The sequence below is a fragment of the Quercus robur genome, chromosome 8 (genome assembly GCF_932294415.1).
Source record: "Quercus robur chromosome 8, dhQueRobu3.1, whole genome shotgun sequence".
Classification (NCBI taxonomy): domain Eukaryota; kingdom Viridiplantae; phylum Streptophyta; class Magnoliopsida; order Fagales; family Fagaceae; genus Quercus; species Quercus robur.
Window position 1 is genome coordinate 62432731 of NC_065541.1, and position 20432 is coordinate 62453162.

The 20432-nt window shown below is 32.7% G+C and overlaps 1 long non-coding RNA gene across 1 annotated transcript; it reads right to left on the reverse strand.

Moving 5' to 3' along the window:
* Positions 1-13097: 13097 nt before the first annotated feature.
* Positions 13098-15350, reverse strand: LOC126697540 (uncharacterized). The gene is made up of 2 exons (XR_007646216.1): positions 15208-15350; positions 13098-13773 (listed from the first exon to the last, which is right to left on the reverse strand). It is a non-coding gene; the product is annotated as an uncharacterized LOC126697540 (long non-coding RNA).
* Positions 15351-20432: the final 5082 nt, after the last annotated feature.

Consider the following 20432-nt stretch of genomic DNA (forward strand, 5'->3'; position numbering starts at 1 on the left):
TTTAAGAGCATTCACACTAAAAATGCTAAAAAATTTAGTTTTTAACAACTCAAAAAGCTCCTTTATTGATTTTAATACATCATTTTACAATACATTCAACATTAAAATATTAAATACTCTATTATTTTACCAATTCATTTAAATATTCTTTTTTTACCACTTAAGTCTCTCTCTCATTTAAATAATGTTTTTTTGTGTTTACCATCTACCTCTAGTAAACTGCCATTTTTGGCAGTTTACTGTAGTTAAGTATTAAAAACATTGCATGGCAACTCAAATTTATAAGTCATGTGCTTTGTTACACATGAATAGGTGGTTTTATGAGTCACCATATGGATATGGGATGTAGAAGATTCCTCACTAATAGGGTATGTTTGGTTGGGGAGAAAACAGGGATGATGAAAAATAGGGAGAGAAAAATAGGGTGAAAAATGGCATTTTTCAATGTTTGGTTGAAAAGACAAAACAAGAGAGACAGAAAATAGGGGGGAAATTGTCCCTTCGGGCCCACCTTTTTTTATCCTCCCAATTTGGAAGGAAAATGAGGAGGAAAAAGTACTAAAAGATGCACTTTACACAAATACCCTCAATTTAAGTTGCATTTTTTTTTTCTTTCTTCTCTCTTCCCTAGGCTGGGCAGCAACGTTCCCCCCCCCCCCCCCCCCTTTTTTTTTGGGCAATCACGTTGCCAGTTGTCACTTTTTTTTTCTTGGGCATTAACATTGCCTCTTTTTTCTTTTCTTTTTTTCTCATTTTTTTTCTTTTGATTTTTTAGGGCTTGGGCGTGATAGTTTATTTTTATTTTTACTAGATGTGATTTTTTTTGGAATATGTTTTTTATTTTTATACAAAAATTTCGGTGATTGCTCCTTTTTGCGTGGTTATTTGTCACTTTTTTAAAATTTGACATCATCCTTTAATAAGGGTATATGAGTAAATTTATTCAAATTCATTTTTTCCATCCTTCCATTTTTCCACTCCCAACCAAACAAAAGTGAGAGAAAATAAAATATTTTTTATTATTTTATAATTTTCTATCTTCTCACTTTTTCACATCTCCAACCAAACGGACCCTTAGTTACAGGGGCGGAGGGAGGGGGGGGGGGGGGCGAGGGGGGGCAGGTGCCCCCCTGAACTTCCAAATTTTTTACTAATAATGGCAGTATATTGCATTAAAATGTATTATTTGCCCCTCTACACAAAAGCCAAAAAACTTTTCCTTAACTAGAACTCTTGAGACTACCATAACTCTAATATAGAACTATGCGTCCCACCTAGTAACCATTAAAAAAAAAAAACCTATGCTACTGATATATGCCTATACGGAATAGGAATCACAGCATCCTAATACTAATAGAACTCTAAAAAAAAAAAGTGTATATATGATACAGTGTAAAGCATGCCTCCCATATTTAAAAAAAAAAAAAAGGTTTTTGAATGTTTTTAAAATTAAGTAAAGGGAGGAAAATAATTTGCTTTTAAGAAAAAGAAATTTTAAATTTGGTAATTCATTTGGTCAAATATTTCTATGCTCTACTCTTTCTCCATATCTCTCTAATTTAGAGAAATTAAAAATGAGAAGTTAGAAGTAATTAGAACCCCTCCAAATCTCTCCATTTCCTTTCTTAAAAAAAAATCCAAATAAGGTAATTTATCTTACTTTCCCTCGCTTTACTTTACTCCCATCTATTCAAACAAGCTATTAGAGTTTCTGTTGAGTTTTTAAAAGCATTCAAGTTGAGTTTTTTAAAGAATTCAAGTCATTGAGTCACGTTTATATAGTCACAGGTATATTGCATACTCTTAATATTAACGTTTAAATTTTTTTAGATTAGTTTTTGACTTTCAATTTTGTCTTTTAATCTTGCCCCCCTTGACCTAAATTCCTGGCTCCGCCACTGCTTAGTTATGAGGAAAACTCACTCATTGAGTGCACCTATTAGCTACTTTCTTGGGTTGGATGAGTTATAAAGCCATAAACTTTGTGCACGTGTGGGCTGAAAGAGCTCAAAGGTTTGTTAAAATGCCATCTATATCCTGGTCTCGGTTAAAACTTAATAGAGTTTGGGCTTTGTTGCATGGTTTTATTATTTTGGGCATATTGTTATATCACCAACTAATGTTTCCGGTCCGCATTACATATTAGCAAACAAATTCAAGTAGGCTGGAGGTGATTTTTTGTTTTTTTGTTTTTGTTTTTGTTTTTTGTGTTTTTTTTTCCAGCCTTTTGCAATTTTGTTTTTGTGATTTGGGATATGTTTATTGTGCTATTGATTCTCTTAACCCTTTATCTTTTCATCATTTCCATCATATGTGATGTGACGCTATTTTGTTGGACTTAATAATAATTTTATAGATGACAATGAATCGAATGACCAATTTGACAAGCATGTTATATTTTGAGGTTTAAAACGTCAAAAATAAAATTCACTTTTAGAATGAAAGTGGCATTTAACCCAAATATTTTAATTAAAAATTTGAATTTAAGTTTATATATATTTTAAAAAATATATTAAAAGTTTTATTATTTGCTTGATATTGAGTTTGATTTCAGTTTGCCTAATGAATTAAGTTGAGCTCAAGCTACTCAATTTTTGACAAGATCAAGATGTATGCAAGCTCAACTCAAGCTCAAATAGAGTTTAAAGATTTTATTATTCTTGTCAGGCTGAGTTTGATTATTCAATATTCAACTCAATTTGGTTCAGTTTGATTACAACCTTAGGATTGCACATCTAATAGACTGTCAATATTAGTTAACAATATTGAGTAACAACTCAAACAACCATTTGTGTGTATTTTTAGTCATATGACCTATTTCGAGTCATATGACTTATTTTATTTATTTTAATAAAAATGTCATATGATGGATTGGAGTAGATTTAATGAAAAATACTGTCCTTGCGTGCACCTATTAGCTGCTCTCTTCGAACTCGAGAGTTATGACTTATGAGCCATAAACTTTGTGCAAATGAGTATGGACTGAAATTTGAGCTAAAAGGTCTGTTAAAACTTACAAATCAATCTGTAACCTTGGGCTTCGTTAAAAGTGATTTTGGGCTTGATTGCAGTGTTTTATTATTTTGGTTCTGTTATTATCCCGCTTACTATTGCTTTCTGGTCCACATTATACTTTAGAGAGAAAGAATTAAGGTAGGCCGGGTGTGAATGTTTGCAATTTTCAGCCTTTTGCGATTTGATTTATACAAGTTGGGCTTTCGCGGAATTTGGGCTTGACATATGCTGTTGGTTTTGTTAATATAATGTAGAGAAAGATTTGTGTCCTATGTTACTACGAGACTTACACCTTGGCTGTAAGCCTGTAATGAAAACTCCACGCTAATAATCCAAACTATAATGACTGAATCTAAGACCGCTGTTTGGTTGTGTTACATAAACAACAGTTTTTGTTGTTTAAATAATACAATACATATTTTCATTACACTTTTTTACCTATATGTATTTCTATAATACTTAAACAATGTTATTAGAACAACATCAACAAACGGGCAATGCTTTTTATTTTTTATTTTTTACCTCATTTGCTTTGACTGTCTCACATGATAGTGGATCAATCATCAAATGTGCACTATTTTCAAACCCAAACTGGATCGGGAGGTTGGACCGTAAAAACCGAGAATCAGATTGAAATCCAGTTTTTTAAGCATAGAAAACTAGGCATATGTGGCAATTTCGTGAACCCCTAAAACTGGGGTTGGACCACACGGTTCATGCAAAACTGGTGGCAAGAACCGTGCAGTCCAACCCCTAGCATATATATATATTTTATAAAAAAAACTTAATACAATTTTATTCTACTTAATTAAATTATCCATCTCTTACAAAGAATTAAAAAAAAATTATAATTAAAATCCTTCAAAGATATTAAACTTTATTTCAAAAATTAATAATAAATTTTAATGTTTTCATGGTTATTATTTTATTTTATTAACTTTCTTATTTAATTATTAAATAAATGCTTGAAAATCATTAAATTTCCCTCACATATATAGATATATTAGTCAATTTTTGCTAGTTTTATAAATTTAATATCTATATTTAGGCTTTAATTAATTATTAAATTAATTATGACATCATCACGGTTCAACTTCAGTTCGACCTCAAAAATCTTGAATCTCTCACTTTTACGGTTCAATGAACGGTTAAGGTTTCAAAACTATGCAAATGTGTGGGAACCAGTCAACCAGCAATGGAATCCACCCTTCATGAAAATGAAATACAATGGACAAGACCCAACCAACCTTATAATTTCTCCAAATTAATTGAAACCAACAGGGGGAATTAATGACATATCAACAAACAACAACCTATATTTCTCTATAATGATATCTTGGATTATATGACTAATTTTCAAACCAATTACTTGCTAATACTCTTCCACGTTGCCATGCAGAAAAAAATTTCGAAGATGAATCTAAAATACAAAGACTAGTGTCCTATGTTACAAGAGGTGGTTTAATCTTCTTGCAATGGGATCCACGCCCTTCATGAAAATGAAATATAGTGGATTAGAGTCACGGACCCAGGTACAAGGCAAAGGGGGCCCGAGCCCCCCCTGGGCCCAAAAAAAAATTTTTTTAGCAAGTAAAATTTTTCCAAAATAAAAAAATAGGGGCTTGGGCCCCCCTGAAATTTTTGCTCCGGCCCCCCTTCCCCTAGCCCATAATCCGGCCAGCTCAGAGCAGAGCAGAGCCCATAAGGCCATAACCCATGTCAATCCACAACAAAAAAAAAAAAAAAAAAAAAAAATAGAGAAAAAATCTCAGCCTCAGCAGTCCAAAACCAAACGGAGAAAGCAAAAACCAAAGGAAAAAAAAGAACAAAAAAAAAAGAAAGGAAAGTGAGAGACCGAGAGGCGAGAGCTACGAGCGAGAGTGCGAGACGGAGAGAGACAGAGAGGCAGCGGTGTCGCCGTGACGCCGTGACGCCGTGACGGAGCGAGACGAGAGCGAGAGAGTCCCTGAGTCAGTGCGAACCCAGCTGCTTCGAGCGAGACCCACGCCGGCGAGAGCGAGACCCACGCGGGCCACGCCGCCACGCGAGACGAGATCAACTTGCTGCTGCTGCCGCCGGTTGCCGTTTCCCGATCTGTCCAGCCCAGCTTCGAGCCTTCACAGAATCACAGCACAGGTATTTACTCTTTAACTCTTATCTTTTCCTTCAAATTTCAAAACCTTGTGTTGTGAATCTGTGATCTGAGATTCTGAGAATCAAAGAAATTAAGCAACTGTGCAGCTGTGCTACTGCTTGTGGTGTTTGTGTTTTTAGTTTTTACTGATAACTGATTTGGTGCTTGTGTTGTGCTGCGGCTGAAGCCGCTGAACTGAACTGTGTGTTTTTTTTTTGTTTTGTTTTGGGTTTTTGGCTTTGTGACTGTGTTTGTGGGCTGTGGCTCTTGCTGCCTTGCATTATATAGATAAAAGAAATAGAAAAGAGATAGAGTCAGATGCTTTGTGCCTTTGTTGACCGGTAGTTGGAGTGTTGGACATTAGTTGGACATAATAATAGGGAATAGGGAAAAGTGGTGTGGAGTTGCTGTTGGGCAAAGACAAGCGACAGGGGAGAAAACAAAAAAACAAAAAAACAAAAAAGTAATGTTAAGAAAAGTGTTTCGCATTTAGTTTGGAAGATGACTTTTTGAATGACTCTTTGATGTTATACATTGAAAAGGATATAGCTTCGACATTTAGTTTGGATTCAATAGTAGATGATTTTGAAGATTTGAAAGAGCGTCGAGTTCCCTTTTCATAGATGATTGTATAAAGAAACAATAGTGTTTCGCATCTTTTGTTTTTGTTAGTAGATTGTATCTTAATATATTAAGAAACAATAGTGTTTCGCATCTTTTGTTTTTGTTAGTAGATTGTATCTTAATATACTAAGAAACAATGATTTTTGGGTATTTGTCTTGGTTGATCATTTATTAATACCATATGGATGCGTATTTGAAAAAAAAAAATTTTGCTTATCTCTAGCCCCCCGGCTTAAAATCCTGCGTTCGTCCCTGAGCAAAACCCAATAGACATGAAAGACAAGCATCAAAGCAGATTACCAAATCCAACAGCTTACAAATGATCAGAAAAATTAGCAAAAACACAAAGCGAATTGACAACCTGAAAGAAATGGCAATTTTCTTATAGTAAATTCATAAAATAAATAAACAATAGTCAATCTCAGCAAATCAAAGTACTGGTGTTATGCTTCATTTTCACTTGGGGTTCAAGGTCCAACAACTTAACCAAATATACCAAAGGTCCCATTACTAATATACTCAAACTAAATATCAAACCAATTCTAATATACTGATCAAATTGTGCTAAAAAAAAAAAGAATAACCAATAAACAAAATCAGAGAGAAATTTAGAATCCCATGACTGCTTTCCACATTCAATCAGATTTACTAAAATAATAGTGACAGATTTAAACCAACAACAAAAAAGATTCAGTCATTGTACATTCAAGAACCACAACATGAATGTTCAAATGCTCCATTATATTGTATGGATATTCAATGAACATCTTTGATAGAGCTTTGGGGAACAGAGTGCCTGTTTTAAAAAAAAAAAAAAAAAAAAAATCATGCACTCTATGGGTCCAATACATTTGTTAGGCTCAATTAATCTCACGGTATGTTTTGACAACCATATACATTATCCTCATCTTAAAAAAAAAAAAAAAAATCTTGAACAATTATCAAACAGTGATGCAGTAGAGAAATTGCAAAACAACAAAAAAGCTAATATCTAGCATATTCTGGGAATAAAGAAAGGAAAAAAGAAAAGAAAAAAAAGAAACATAGTAGACAATAGACAAATATAGAGAGAACAAACACTATAGAGAGTAGGATGGCTGACAATCTTACATACCTGGCCTTTCTTGGGCTTTCAATGGTCATCCATTTGCGATTTGAAGGGATTGAGCTAAATGGATCCATCATTTATGGTTGAAAATATTGAAACTTTTAGATCTGAAAGAGAGTTTAAAAAAAAAAAAAAGGGGGGGGGTTTCTTCTTGAATGATTTTGCCCAGGATTGTCTAACGAGGGCTTAATCCGTGGTTTTGAAAGAGTAAATTAGTGAATTGATGAGGTGGCAATATTTTAAACCATTATTTTAAATGAGATGTAAGAATATAAAGAAATCTACTTGATAAAGTACTTTAGGAACTTTAAAAAATCTAAATACATTCAAAACCTACCCAACCCGCCCATTTATCACCCTACTTGTTGGTGCTCAATTGCTTGTACCATTTTTGGAAGAAGGAAATTGAAAGAGGTAAACAGGGGATAATCAATACTACTTTAAAGAACGCTGGTAAAGAGTTTAAAAGCTGTAAAAGGTACCTCATTCCCTTCTATTGTGTGCATTTATGTTATTAGTTTATATAACCTATACCTTTGCTTTCAATATTTTTAAGATTTTGGAAACTTTGAACGAATCAGTGCTAACTCATATATGATTGCGCGAGCATATGTGAGCGAAATTTATTAAATGTTGAGAAGTATGATTTCAAAGACTTCTACATAATATATGGCATCTTGGTGTTTGATAAAAATTTTTGATCTGGAGTAAAAGAAAATTTGTATTGCTTTTTTCTGACATTGTTTGTGAGATTTTAGAAAATGATAGACATCTTGAACCTGGTTCTAAGCTGAGGAAGTTTGTTCTTGAGTTTATTAAAATCTTTGTAGAAATTCGCAAACATTTCTGGGGAAAAATTATAAAGTTGTTTTTTCTCCATCTGCTCTGACTGTCTCAAATGATAACATGTGGGAACTGGTACAAAGTAGTACTCAAAGTTATGTACATCTTTCTGCCCAAAAAAAAAGCTCTCTCTCTCTCTCTCTCTCTCTATATATATATATATATATATATATATATTTATTGGTGATTCTTTAATCCACTCCTTAAGTTGGGAACAAGTTAATGAAACACAAACTAACATGAACTAACAGTGTCAACTTTAGACTAGCATAAAAGCTCAATAGGATATACGTCAAATCTCACCAACTACACTGCCTAAAATGCCATAAACCTTAGTTGAGAGTAAATGGAATATCCTGATCTTTAAAAAAGTATCTAGAGGCACAATGCCCAAACGAATGAGAACTTACTAACCCACTTGATAAAACCATGCTAGTCAGCTCCAGAATCCAATTTAGTCATAAAACTCCTTCAATAAAACTTTTCAATTGAATAGGAACCTATTATTTTAATCAAGTAACAGTCAATTCCTTCAACTACTTTTTTGTGATTTCACTCCATATTTCCTCTTCATAAATCTCAACATCAAGCATTCAAACTTTAGAGACAAGGTCAAGGATTGCAACCTTGCCTAGATCATATGAGCATGAGAAGAGCATATTTTCATTTTTCAATCCTTTAGCCAATAAACTATAGCATGAGATCGCTCATTTAAGAGTCTAGAGACTCAAGATCCATGCATGGTCGCGTGTGTAACTTACCAATGAATTAAATATTTTCAATCTATTTACACTCTAGAATGTTAGAGCACAAATAGTAACATTATTCCTAAACAACAATCTACCTTGATCACAAAATGCCTTAACCCTATGCCTCTCTTTGATCACCTACCATGCTCTCGTTTCACGTGAGTTTTGCCTGCTCTTTGGGACAAGATGGAAATGAGACATTTATAATCCTAACTCCATCTCAACTTCTTGTAATCCCTACTATTAACCCTTCGTAAGGGATGGTATTTTAGTTTTGTTGCATGATTGGAATGTTAACTTATCAAGGGGTGGGCAAAACAAATCCCAAGATGCAACCCAAAAGTTGCTTAGGCTAAAGAATTCTTCTAGGCACTTCATCTTGCAAGAGAATGAGAAATTGGCACCTACAAAAGGTCCTCTAAAGCCTAAGGGGGATTCAAAGCTATGTGTTGATACTTTAGTGTTAGGTCCTGATTCTATTTCATGGGATTTTTTTTTTTTTTTTTTTTTTTTTTTTTGGGGGTAGAGAGGCCAATAGTGTAGCCCACAGTTTGGGGAAATGGGCTATATGCTCTGTAATTCTTGTGGCAGCTTGTCTACAATTTTTTTTTTTTTTTTTTTTCGTTTTGAGTTTTAAACACCACTACCTGCACCTATCAAGAGCTCTCTTGGGCTGGATGAGTTACGACCGTGGTACTCTTTGCTAGTTTGGGCCGGAAGTGGGTTCAAGCTTAAATTAAATGTTGGACCCATTACTTGACTGATTTCTACCACAATTTATGGATTTCTTTTTGGACTCTTGCTAACAGTCAAATCTTGTAGCCACGGCCCTCGAGTTCTATAGCTTGTAGCTTATTACAAAATAGATCACAGTCCAAACAATCATTAGCTTGAAAATTTTTGCTGTGCCAGTGTTTCTTATTTATTTATTAGTAAATTACATAAGTACTCAATAGGTCCTGTCATCCTGAATTTATAACCTCAACCTCTACATTACCGTGCAGAATAATAAACTAGTCCGCGTAAATCAAGATCAATAGATTTAGTAGTTTGTTTGTAAAATTTAAAACAAAGTAACATAATTCTTACTCTTATTTTTGGTAAAATTAGTGTTAGTGGCACGTGAAATGGTATTTTTGGTTTATTTGATGATTTAATTTGATTAACATCACTAAACACTAATTACAATGAAATTTATTAGTTTTCCAAAAATATCTAAGATTCACCAAAATGCAAAACATTTATATAGTTCTTTTAGTTCATATAACATTTCAATCAAATTACACTGAATATATTAAGGATCTGTTTGGATACTGTTTATTGTTGAAAACACTATAGTAAAATAATTTTTAAATGTATGAATAATACTGTAGGACCTAGTTTTAAAGATTTTTTTGCTAAATAAAATATTTGCGGGTCCCGTGAACAATACATAGGACTCAGAAAAACAACACAAATCGCAAACTCGCAACGCAGACGCTATCCAAACTTCACCTAAATAACAAAAGGAAACACTAAGTGTGTGTTTGGCAAGGCTTAATTTTGCCAGCTTATTTTACTATTCAGCTTATTTTTGCTACTATTCATAGGTTCCATTACATTTTTTGATACTATTCATGGGTCCCACTGTACTATTTCAACTAACTTTTACCTTTATCTAAAGTACTTTTAGCAAAAAGTTTTCAGTTTCGGCAGAATAAGCGGATCCCAAACAAACCTTAATTTTACAAAACCATCCTCGTCACCAATGACCAATCCCTCTCTCGCAAAGCTCTTAGACCTGCCAACAGTCAAGAAAGCTTGAAAACAACCCACAATCAACATACAATTAGAAACATAAAGCCCAATCAATTCCTTTCAAATCACCAAAACTTGCCCACCCGTATCAGAATCCGAACGAATGAATCATCCCAAAATCCAACCCTAAATCTTTATCATTATAACTTCTCATTCTTCTATAAGTGAGTGTCATGATATCTTAGCACAATTGACTTTCAAGTTAGATTAAAATAACAATAACATAAGCAAAAGAAACAACATGACTACATATAACAAATTAAAACCAACCAAAAAGAAAGAAAGTAATAATTCACATGCAAGATGAACCCATGTGGAGAAGCTACATCTAAATAAGATAAATATACTTTAAATAACGACAAATATAGTGGTGTTCATGAATGACCTAAACCAAAACAAAATCTCCATTTTTCTCTCTCTCCAACCTTCTTTTCCTTCTTTCTTCTCATTCTCTCTCTTGTGATGGAAGCAATTGACTCATAGCTGAGTCTTTTTTTGTTTTTCCTTTTTCTTATCTCTCTCTGTTTCTCTCCCTTACCGTGTGTCCTGGGTTTGTGTCTATCAATAGAGTACTTGGCTGTCAAACACATGAAATAAAGAGATATATAAAAAAAGATAGAGCCAAATGACGAAATTACCCACGCTTTTTCACTCTTTAGATTAAAAGTTTTTTAAGGATAGAAGCGTAAGTACACAACAAACAAACCCGAAAGGAAAACCTCCACTTCTGCTATTTTAACCCTTACAATGTCGTTTTGTCAAACACAAACATTTCAACTATCCTTTTTTATATAGAGAATGGATATTCTCATTTCACTTTATTGAAATAGTGTTGCATCCATTCAACCAAAAAAAAAAGAAAGAAGAAAGTTTTACACCCAATAATGAGCTTTATGTAGATGGAATTGTATATGTCAATCCAGATAGCCCTCCATATATCTTCCACCCAACTTGTATATGAAAAAAAAGGACTGATCGAACCAATATATCCACCAATTAAGGAAAGCTATACATTCAAAGTTCAAAGTTCAAAAACTTCGGCTGGGCTCTAATCATGTCACACTCACATGACATGTACTATGAGGTAAATCCTGTTGATTTCATAGATAGGACTTTCATGAATGAGTTCAACCGGCCTCTCATATGCCTCTGCCTTTGATTTCATCGCATATTCCAATAGGCACACTAGAAGAAATTGGCACTGCTTTCACACATGAAACGAGATGCTCTAGTCTCTAGAAGCCCCTCATGGTTGCAAGTTGATTCTCAAATGTTTTTGGTCCATATGTTAAGCATAATACAAATTTTCCAAAAACAAGAAAAAAAAAATATTTGAGAAATTTATATATTACATTGTTGATATGACATAGATTACATTCTTTATCACATTAGTTTATACATTTTTTTATAATAAAATTCGGTAAAATGATGTCCCCCCTCTTTTGTATGATAGATTTTTATGCAAACTGATGGATTTTATGTACTTGGTCTGCTATTGAAACGAAAAAAATAGCTACAAAAATGTAAACATCATAGACGACCTAAGGCTACCACAGTCATCTCTGCTACTTTGGCATAATTGAGTAATGATTGAAACCTTAAAAATCCCTACAAAAATCTCCAATTCATCTTGTGCATCCACTCATTGAAACCTTAGAAATCTCTCTAAAATAAAACTAACTTTTTCTCTCCCAACTCTCAATTGCCCGAATCATGACAAAATTTTACCCTGTCAAACTACAATCATTTGTATTTATGTCTTTTTCCCGCATGGTGTTGGAACTTGATTATTTTTCTCCTTCAAAAAATCATCTTAACACTACCCTTGACCTGATAGCGGCACGTACAATGAAGCTCCCGGCAATGTTGTCCAACAAGGTCACATTTCAATACCATCTCTTTCGGTCGTAAAGGAATTTTTTCAATTATTTTTTCCACAATTATTAAGCAGTGGGAAATAGCCTCACCCTCAAAACTTTTGCCAAACGGGTACAGGCAACCATTCATGACAGAATGACTAGTGGTTGAATGTCGATTATAAGTCACAGTATTCACATAAGAGAAGAGAATTATTCCATATCCGCAGTACCAATTACTTTACCCAAAAGTGTCAATGAATGAAATCAAAATCATACATTTTCAGAGAAACAAATCTCAGAAATCGGTGATGCAACATAATTCGTGAGGTAAATATCAATTAATAAATATTTTGGAGAAATAATGACGAATGGAAGTTTGAAGACAACAAACTGAAGCTAACTACAAATAAAAGCTGCAAAAACTAAAACAATACAATTGCAGATAATCACTCTTGTCTCTTACGATACTTCGCCATGGTACACTGGTACTCAAAGTTATGTATCATCTTTCTGCCCGAAAATAACCTCTAAACTCTCTCTCTCTCCTGCTCTTTGTTCTTCTATGCATATATACAGTCTTTATTTGGTTAACTTCATAACACTAGCAATTATGCATTCACAGGACACTGAACCCAAAACTCTTTAAACATAGATTACTAAACCTGCACCAAGTGGATCCTGGACTCAAAATGTCATTCTCTCATTGGCAATTACAGACATGACTCTTGGCAACAAGTTTTGCCAAGTAGTGAAAAACTATCCAAGACAGAAGCTTTACTAGTAGCCAAATATAGATTACTTACCAATCGTAATATTGTATAACTTGTGTTATAAATATTCACAATTCAATGTAGACTGATATCATTATATCAATTACTCGGTCGACAAAAGGTCTATACAACATACATAAAATCAAAAGTTTTTAGAAAGAAACAAATCTCAAGAGAAAGGTAATGCAACATGCTTCATGAGCTAAATATTATTTTAATAATAAAACTATTGGAGAAATAATGACAGAAAGTTGGAAGAAACAAACTGAAGCTAAGTACTAATCAAAACACTGGCGCATTGCCTTGCATCTACTCTAATTCATTCATTGCAAAGGCACTGTGGCATTGGTATGCAAATTATCAATGGGTTACAGCAATCAAACAACTATTAAAAAATGCAATCAATTGTATCCCTGAATTTTCCATATCCTCAAATGTACAAGGATTTCATTCATGCAACAAGGCCCACATCAAACATAATGGAACTGGAACAATGTTCCAAATATCTGAAGAATGCTTGCCTACTCAATTTAACCAACTAAACAAAAGATCAATTACCTTTGCCGAGAGCACCCAATGAAACCCAAAAGATCAAAAAATGAAGCTCCACATCTTGAACAGAACACTAACATGTAATAAAAAATGCTCCACCATCTCCCCACTACAGCAGCAAATACACCACCAACCTACTAGCATCTATCCTCTCTTAATGAGATTATCAAAAGCGAGTACCTTCCCCACGCTGCTTTCCATTAGACAAAAACATCTTAAGCTATGGATATAGCCTCAGCCTCAATAGCATTGCCAAACAAGTACAGACCTGAACTTCCTTTATTGGTAATTACACACGCCCTAATTGGGTCTCATTCTCCACCTGAAAGAAATGGCAATTTTCTTATAGTAAATTCATAAAATAAATGAATAAACGGCAAAAATAGTCAAATACCACTATTTTTCTTATACTAAATTATTAGTGTTCCTATGAAACTCGAGTTTCTTGCGGCCTTTTTCACTGCATTTTCCTACGTGACCCTGACAAAAGAAAGAAAAAAAGAAAAACCCAAAGCCACAATTGTTGACTGTGTGAGACAGCCAACTGTGTGATTGACTGTGTGAGTGCAATCACACAGCCACAATTGTTGACCGTGTGAGACAGCCACAATTGTTGACTGTGTGATTGACCGTGTGAGTGCAATCACACAGCCACAATACTGCGTGAATGCATATACTCGAGTAACACGTTGCAATGCACTTGAATACCACAAAATCGAGTTTCATGTGACATTTTTTATGGTACTAACACTCGAGTTTTAAAAAGTGATACATTACAAAATAAACTCGAGTTTCATAGGAACTCCAGTTCCTTCTATAACTTGCTGCCTTTTTCACTGCATTTTCCTACGTGACCCTGACAAAAGAAAGAAAAAAAGAAAAACCCAAAGCCACAATTGTTGACTGTGTGAGACAGCCAACTGTGTGATTGACGGTGTGAGTGCAATCACGAGTAAAATCGCACAGCCACAATTGTTGACTGTGTGATTGACCGTGTGAGTGCAATCAGACAGCCACAATACTGCGTGAATGCATATACTCGAGTAACACGTTGCAATGCACTTGAATACCACAAAATCGAGTTTCATGTGACATTTTTTATGGTACTAACTCGAGTTTTAAAAAGTGATACATTACAAAATATTTCTTAAACAGATAAAACACTAATAATTTTCAAAAATAGTGATATTTAGCTATTTTTGCCTAAATAAACAATAGTCAAACTCAGCAAATCACAGTACTGGTGTTATGCTTCATTTTCACTTGGGGTTCAAGGTTCAACAACTTAATCAAATATACCATGGTCCCATTACTATATGCTCAAACTAAATATCAAACCAATTCTAATATACTCAAATTGTGCTTAAAAAAGAGGAAGAAGAACAACCGATAAACAAAATTAGAGAGAAATTTAGAATCCCATGACTGCTTTCCACATTCAATCAGATTTACTAAAACAATACTGACAGATTTAAACCAACAACAAAAAAGATTCAGTCATTGTACATTCAAGAACCACAACATGAATGTTCAAATGCTCCATTATGTTGTATGGATATTCAATGAACATCTTTGATAGAGCTTTGGGGAACAAAGTGCCTGTTTTTTTTAAAATAAAAATAAAAAATCATGCCCTCTATGAGTCCAATACATTTGTTAGGCTCAATCAATGTCACGGTATGTTTTGACAACCATATACATTATCCTCATCTAAAAAAAAGAAGAAGTGGAAGTTGCTATTCAAAACTCTAGATACCTTAGTTGAATTACCTCCATAAGGCGTTGGATGGATTACGCCCCCTAGGTTAATTAGAAAAAGCAAGAAAAGCAATTATTACAACAGTTATAATCAACTGCTTGGAAGAAATGGTCTCTCATAAGACAATCATGATTTTTTTTTTTTTTGACTTGAAAGCAATAGGGAAGGTAAACTGCTTCACACCTATTCACAAACCCTCAAAGGGAATAGATATTTTATTTAGATGGGTAGTAGACTCTAATACCAGTTACACAAACTCAAAAGACTATTTGAAAGGAAGCTAATATTAATATAGAAGAAAGTTATATTTTCATTCACCGATTCTTTTACATAAAATAGCATCTCTTATATATATCGCGAAAGTGAGATGCAAGAATATAAAAACTAAAGTAGTCATGTAGTACATTAGATGTCTTTGATAAATAGTTACATATTTAGGAGTAATGGAATCACGAGGAGAAAGAAAATAAAAGAAGAAAAATTACATTGATGAACAAAGAAAAGATAGATACATGGTGTGTCCCGACAACGACAAGTTGTAAGAAATAATGTTTCTCTAAATCAAACTAGCACGTTTGGAATTAAAGGTTCAATTGGTTATGCAGTTCCAAGTAAATAACTACTTAACTCCTCAAATATTTCAAATCATGATTTTTATCAAGTTGTCCAGCACCTCTAACAGTCTTCTGACTAAGATTTACATATTCATTTTAACATTATCGATATATTCCCTCCGGCCTCTCTATGATTATTCTGATAGTATGCCAATCAGGTTGATCAAATATGTAGACTACCAAAAAATAGAATTATGCAGACCCTGCATAAAAATGGTGCACGCAACTTTTTAGTAGAGAGAATTGGTCTCGACATAGAAAACGCTGCAGTGTTGCAGACAATATAAACGCCATAGGATATCCTATTATTAGCTAAAATGGACTTTCCAGGTTTATGTGTATCCCTATAATTAGGAGGGCTGATAAGGCTTGGGTTCGTATAGCTAGTCATAGTACTAGTAGTAGCACCAGGAGGGTTGACTCCTTCTTGGAAGGTCACAGAAGCAATCAAAGTAGCCAAAACTGAAAGAGCATTTATATTGTATGCTGATCACTTCCGTTGTCTCCTCAACCATTTTGTGAATCAGCGTCAGACCTTAGAGAATTAATAGTAGGATATGCTGGATTGGTTGGGCTGGCCTTGTGCCATTTTGGAAAAAAAAAAGTGTGCCTGTACCCAAGCCTTAAAATACTCTCGTATCTTTTAGTTAAATAATTTTAAAATTAAAAAACACAAATCAGTTAAAAGAATAATTTAGGGGGTATTTGGTGAGTGTTTTTAAACAACAATTTTCAGTTTTTAAACAACATTTCATGTATTTTCACATACTTTTTCACCCACACGTATTTTCACAAAAATTTTTAAATAACAATTTTCAGTTTTTAAACACATGTACCAAACAGGCCCTTAATGTTCCTAAGTTTTAAGTTTTTTTTTTTCTTTATCTTTTCCATTCAATTTAAAATTTAGGACATTATTTCTATTTTATTTTTAAACATTATTTCAAGTTACCTTACATTTTTTTTAAAAAAAAAATACACATGACTATTTATATATCACCTTTAAACATTATAACACTAAATCAAAAAAAAAAAAAAAAACAGAAAAAAGTATTATTGCACGCGTAAAAGAGTATGTGATGAGTTTAGTCTATATATTTTGATACTGATTGATTTGTTTTTATTAAAAAAGAAGAAGAAAAAAAGAAAGGTAATTCCCCACCGTGTTTGACACTGCAATCCTCTCTGTATCAAAATTTCGGGCGACATTACAGGCTTACAGCTGGTAACGTTTGAAATTTGATGTTGACGAATGATTACAATCGGGAAGAGTCAAAAAGTGGAAATAAAACAAGTAGAAAGACTAAGGTCAAGTCTCCCCATATAATGCCATTGCCAATCAATCTTAATAAACTTTATTTTATTTTATATTACTTGGGAACGGTTGATTTTTGTCACAAACGATTTGACATAGAAGTTGATATCTTGTTCACCTTTTTTTTTTTTTCAATATAAATGCAGATGCCAGTGGTCCGTCACCCAAGTGCCAAGGGATTAATTATTATTGATAAATGTTAACAAAGGGTATTGATTAATAATCCATTTAAAGAAAGTTTTTATGAGAAAATGAAAAAAAAAATATTTTTACAGATTTTTTTATTTCCCATAAAAATAGTATCAAAACTTTTCTAAAATTGATTGTTAATCAATATCCTTTGAACACTCGTTAGCATGACCATTATTATTTATTAGCCTCCATTCCACTTGGTTCCTTATTTCACCAGCTTCTTGCTTTTCATTTTCAAAACCAAACGACGCTTCGACAGACCAAAATTTCCTTGTTAGCTTATTGATGAAAGAGTAACACTACAGTTACAAACTATTTTACAATATTTTTACAAACTATTGATGTGACAAATTTTTATTAGTTCTAATATGGGTCCACTACTAACATTACATTTATGTTTACTAATAATTATTTGAAAATTACTAAAACCACATCAGCAGTTTGTAAAAATATTGTAAAATAGTTTGTGTCTGTATCATTACTTTTGATGAAATCCATATTTAGATGCTTGGACTGTTTTAGCAGCACCACATTGGATCTTTGGACCAGATAATTTTCATCATGTTTGACACTTTATAAGGTATTAAATGGGAATTGATACAACATTCCACAACATTTTTACAACAAATATTCGGTGGCAAATATTAGTGGTGGACAAAAAAAATAACATTAGTGGTGACTCAAATAAGAACCAATAAACAATTGAATTGACACCTGCGATTTATTATAAAAATGTCGTAAATGCAGTATTTTTCAAGAAAGTAAATTTTCTTGCCCTACCACGTTGCCTTTCCCACATGTTGAACTTTAAGTTTCCACTCACTTTGCAAGATAACTAGATAATTTCCCGCACTATGTGTGGATACTTTGCAAGTTCATTTGAAATCAATTTTTTTAAGACCTATTTATAATACTCATTTTGTTGTATAATATTTATGTTTTACCAAAATATTACTGAATGTTTTGAAACTCAATTTTCTTAATTTATATTTTATAAAAAAATTGTCATAAAATTGGTTTCCAAATATTGAGTGGAATTACTCTACTAATCTAAAATTTTGAGGTTAAAATAGTCAAGTTTTTCGACATTTGTAGAACCATATTATATTATTTGTAGAGTTTATTTTTTAAATTGATTAAATGATTTTGAAAATTGAAATTTATAAATTTAAATTCAAAGCATAAAATACTTTCATATCCTAAATTTACAAAAATTTCAAGCAACCTCTCAAACACTTTCTCTACTATTCCATTTTCACAACCAAATACCGAGCCACATATCTCAAACTAATATTTCATTATCTCAATAAAAGGAAATCATTTGTACGTGCTGGCATATAGAAAATGTGATAAAATAAAAAAAAAATTGTTAAAAATATTTCCATTAATTTATTAAGATTTAATTGCCTTTAGCAAGGCTTCCAAATTAAAAAATATATATGTAAAAAAAAAAAAAAAAAAAGCATGAAAAACACTCTAAAATCATCATTGACTTTTACTTTTATCGTCATGACTCATATTGATATTGCACTAAATAGCAGTAAAAAAAAAAAACTACAAAGGAACTTATAAATTATGAGTTCTAAAACATTATTAAAAAAACCCTAATCTCATCAATAATCAATTAGAAGGTTTCTTTGTATTTCACTTTGTTCTAAAACATAATTCATTTTTGGCTTTCCCACACCAAACACCCAAAGCAACCACAACCTTTATAGAACCCATACAGAATCCATAACTTTTGACCTCAGCATCAAAACTATAATCAGTCATCACTCAATAAAAAAACCAAGCCCTCTTCCTTGGTATAGTTAACTCATACGGGTTAAGATTAGAAAGGACGATGAAGTTGGAGTTAGGTAGGTGTTATTGAAAGGTTGAAGATAAATGACATCATTCTTGGTAGGAATGTATTTGAGATGAGATACATGAAGGGTTATGGGTCATATATAAAGGAGTAGAAGTGCAAGAGATTTATCTTGAAACATTGAACTAAAGAAAACAAAGAGTCTTATAAAGAATTCTTATTCTTTAATAGGAAAAATCTTGAAACATTGAACCAAAGAAACAAAAAAATCTCTATTTTTTTTTGTTCTTATCTTATGACTTAAGAGTATTTTAATTTTTTTTTTCTAAAGAGTGCGCCACATGGCAGAACTTTATGCTTTCTCGCATAAGAATTCTCCATTTGGGTTTCAATATTTTGCATACTAAAGTACCCTCACACAAATTCTTAATTTTCTAAAATACCCCTATCTTTTAGTTAAATAATTTTAAAATTAAAAAACACAAACTAGTTAAAAGAATAATTTATTGTTTTTAAGTTTTAGGTTTTTTCATTTATCTTCTCCATTCAGCCTAAAACTTAGGAAACTATCTTTATCTCATTTTTAGGATCACACACTGCACTTTTGAGGGTGATGCTAAGGTTGTTCTTAAAGCAATTTGGAAAAAAGACACGACGCATCCAGTATATGGTCATGTCATCACTGATGTCCTATCACTAGCTACAGATTTCCAGTTTTGTAGTTTTTCTTTTGTAAAACGTATAGGTAATGTAGTTGCCCACTATTTAGCCAAAAATTCTAAGCTTGGTAATGAGCTCCAGGTTTGGTCTAATTCCATCCCTGAGGATTTAGCTCCTCTAATTGCTCGGGATTCATTGTAATTCATTGTTTTTCCATTCAATAATACAGGGCCTTTAGGTCCGGTTTCTCAAATATATATATATATATATATATATCTCTATCTCATTTTTAAATATTATTCCAAATTACCTTACATATTTCTTTAAAAAAATACACAGAGTTATTTATATATCACTTTTAAATATTATAATATTAAATCAAATAAACACTTATCAAAATAAAAAAGAGTATTATTGCACTGTAAGGACGTGTGTGACAAGTTTAGTATTGATTGATTTGTTTTTATTAAAAAAAAATAGGAAGAAAAAGAGAAGGGTAATTTTCCACCGTGTTTGACACTGCAATCCTCTCTGGATCAAAATTTCGGGCGACATGACAGGCTTACAGCTGGTATACGTTTGAAATTTGATGTTGACGAATAATTAAAATCGGGAAGAGTCAAAAAGTGGAAAT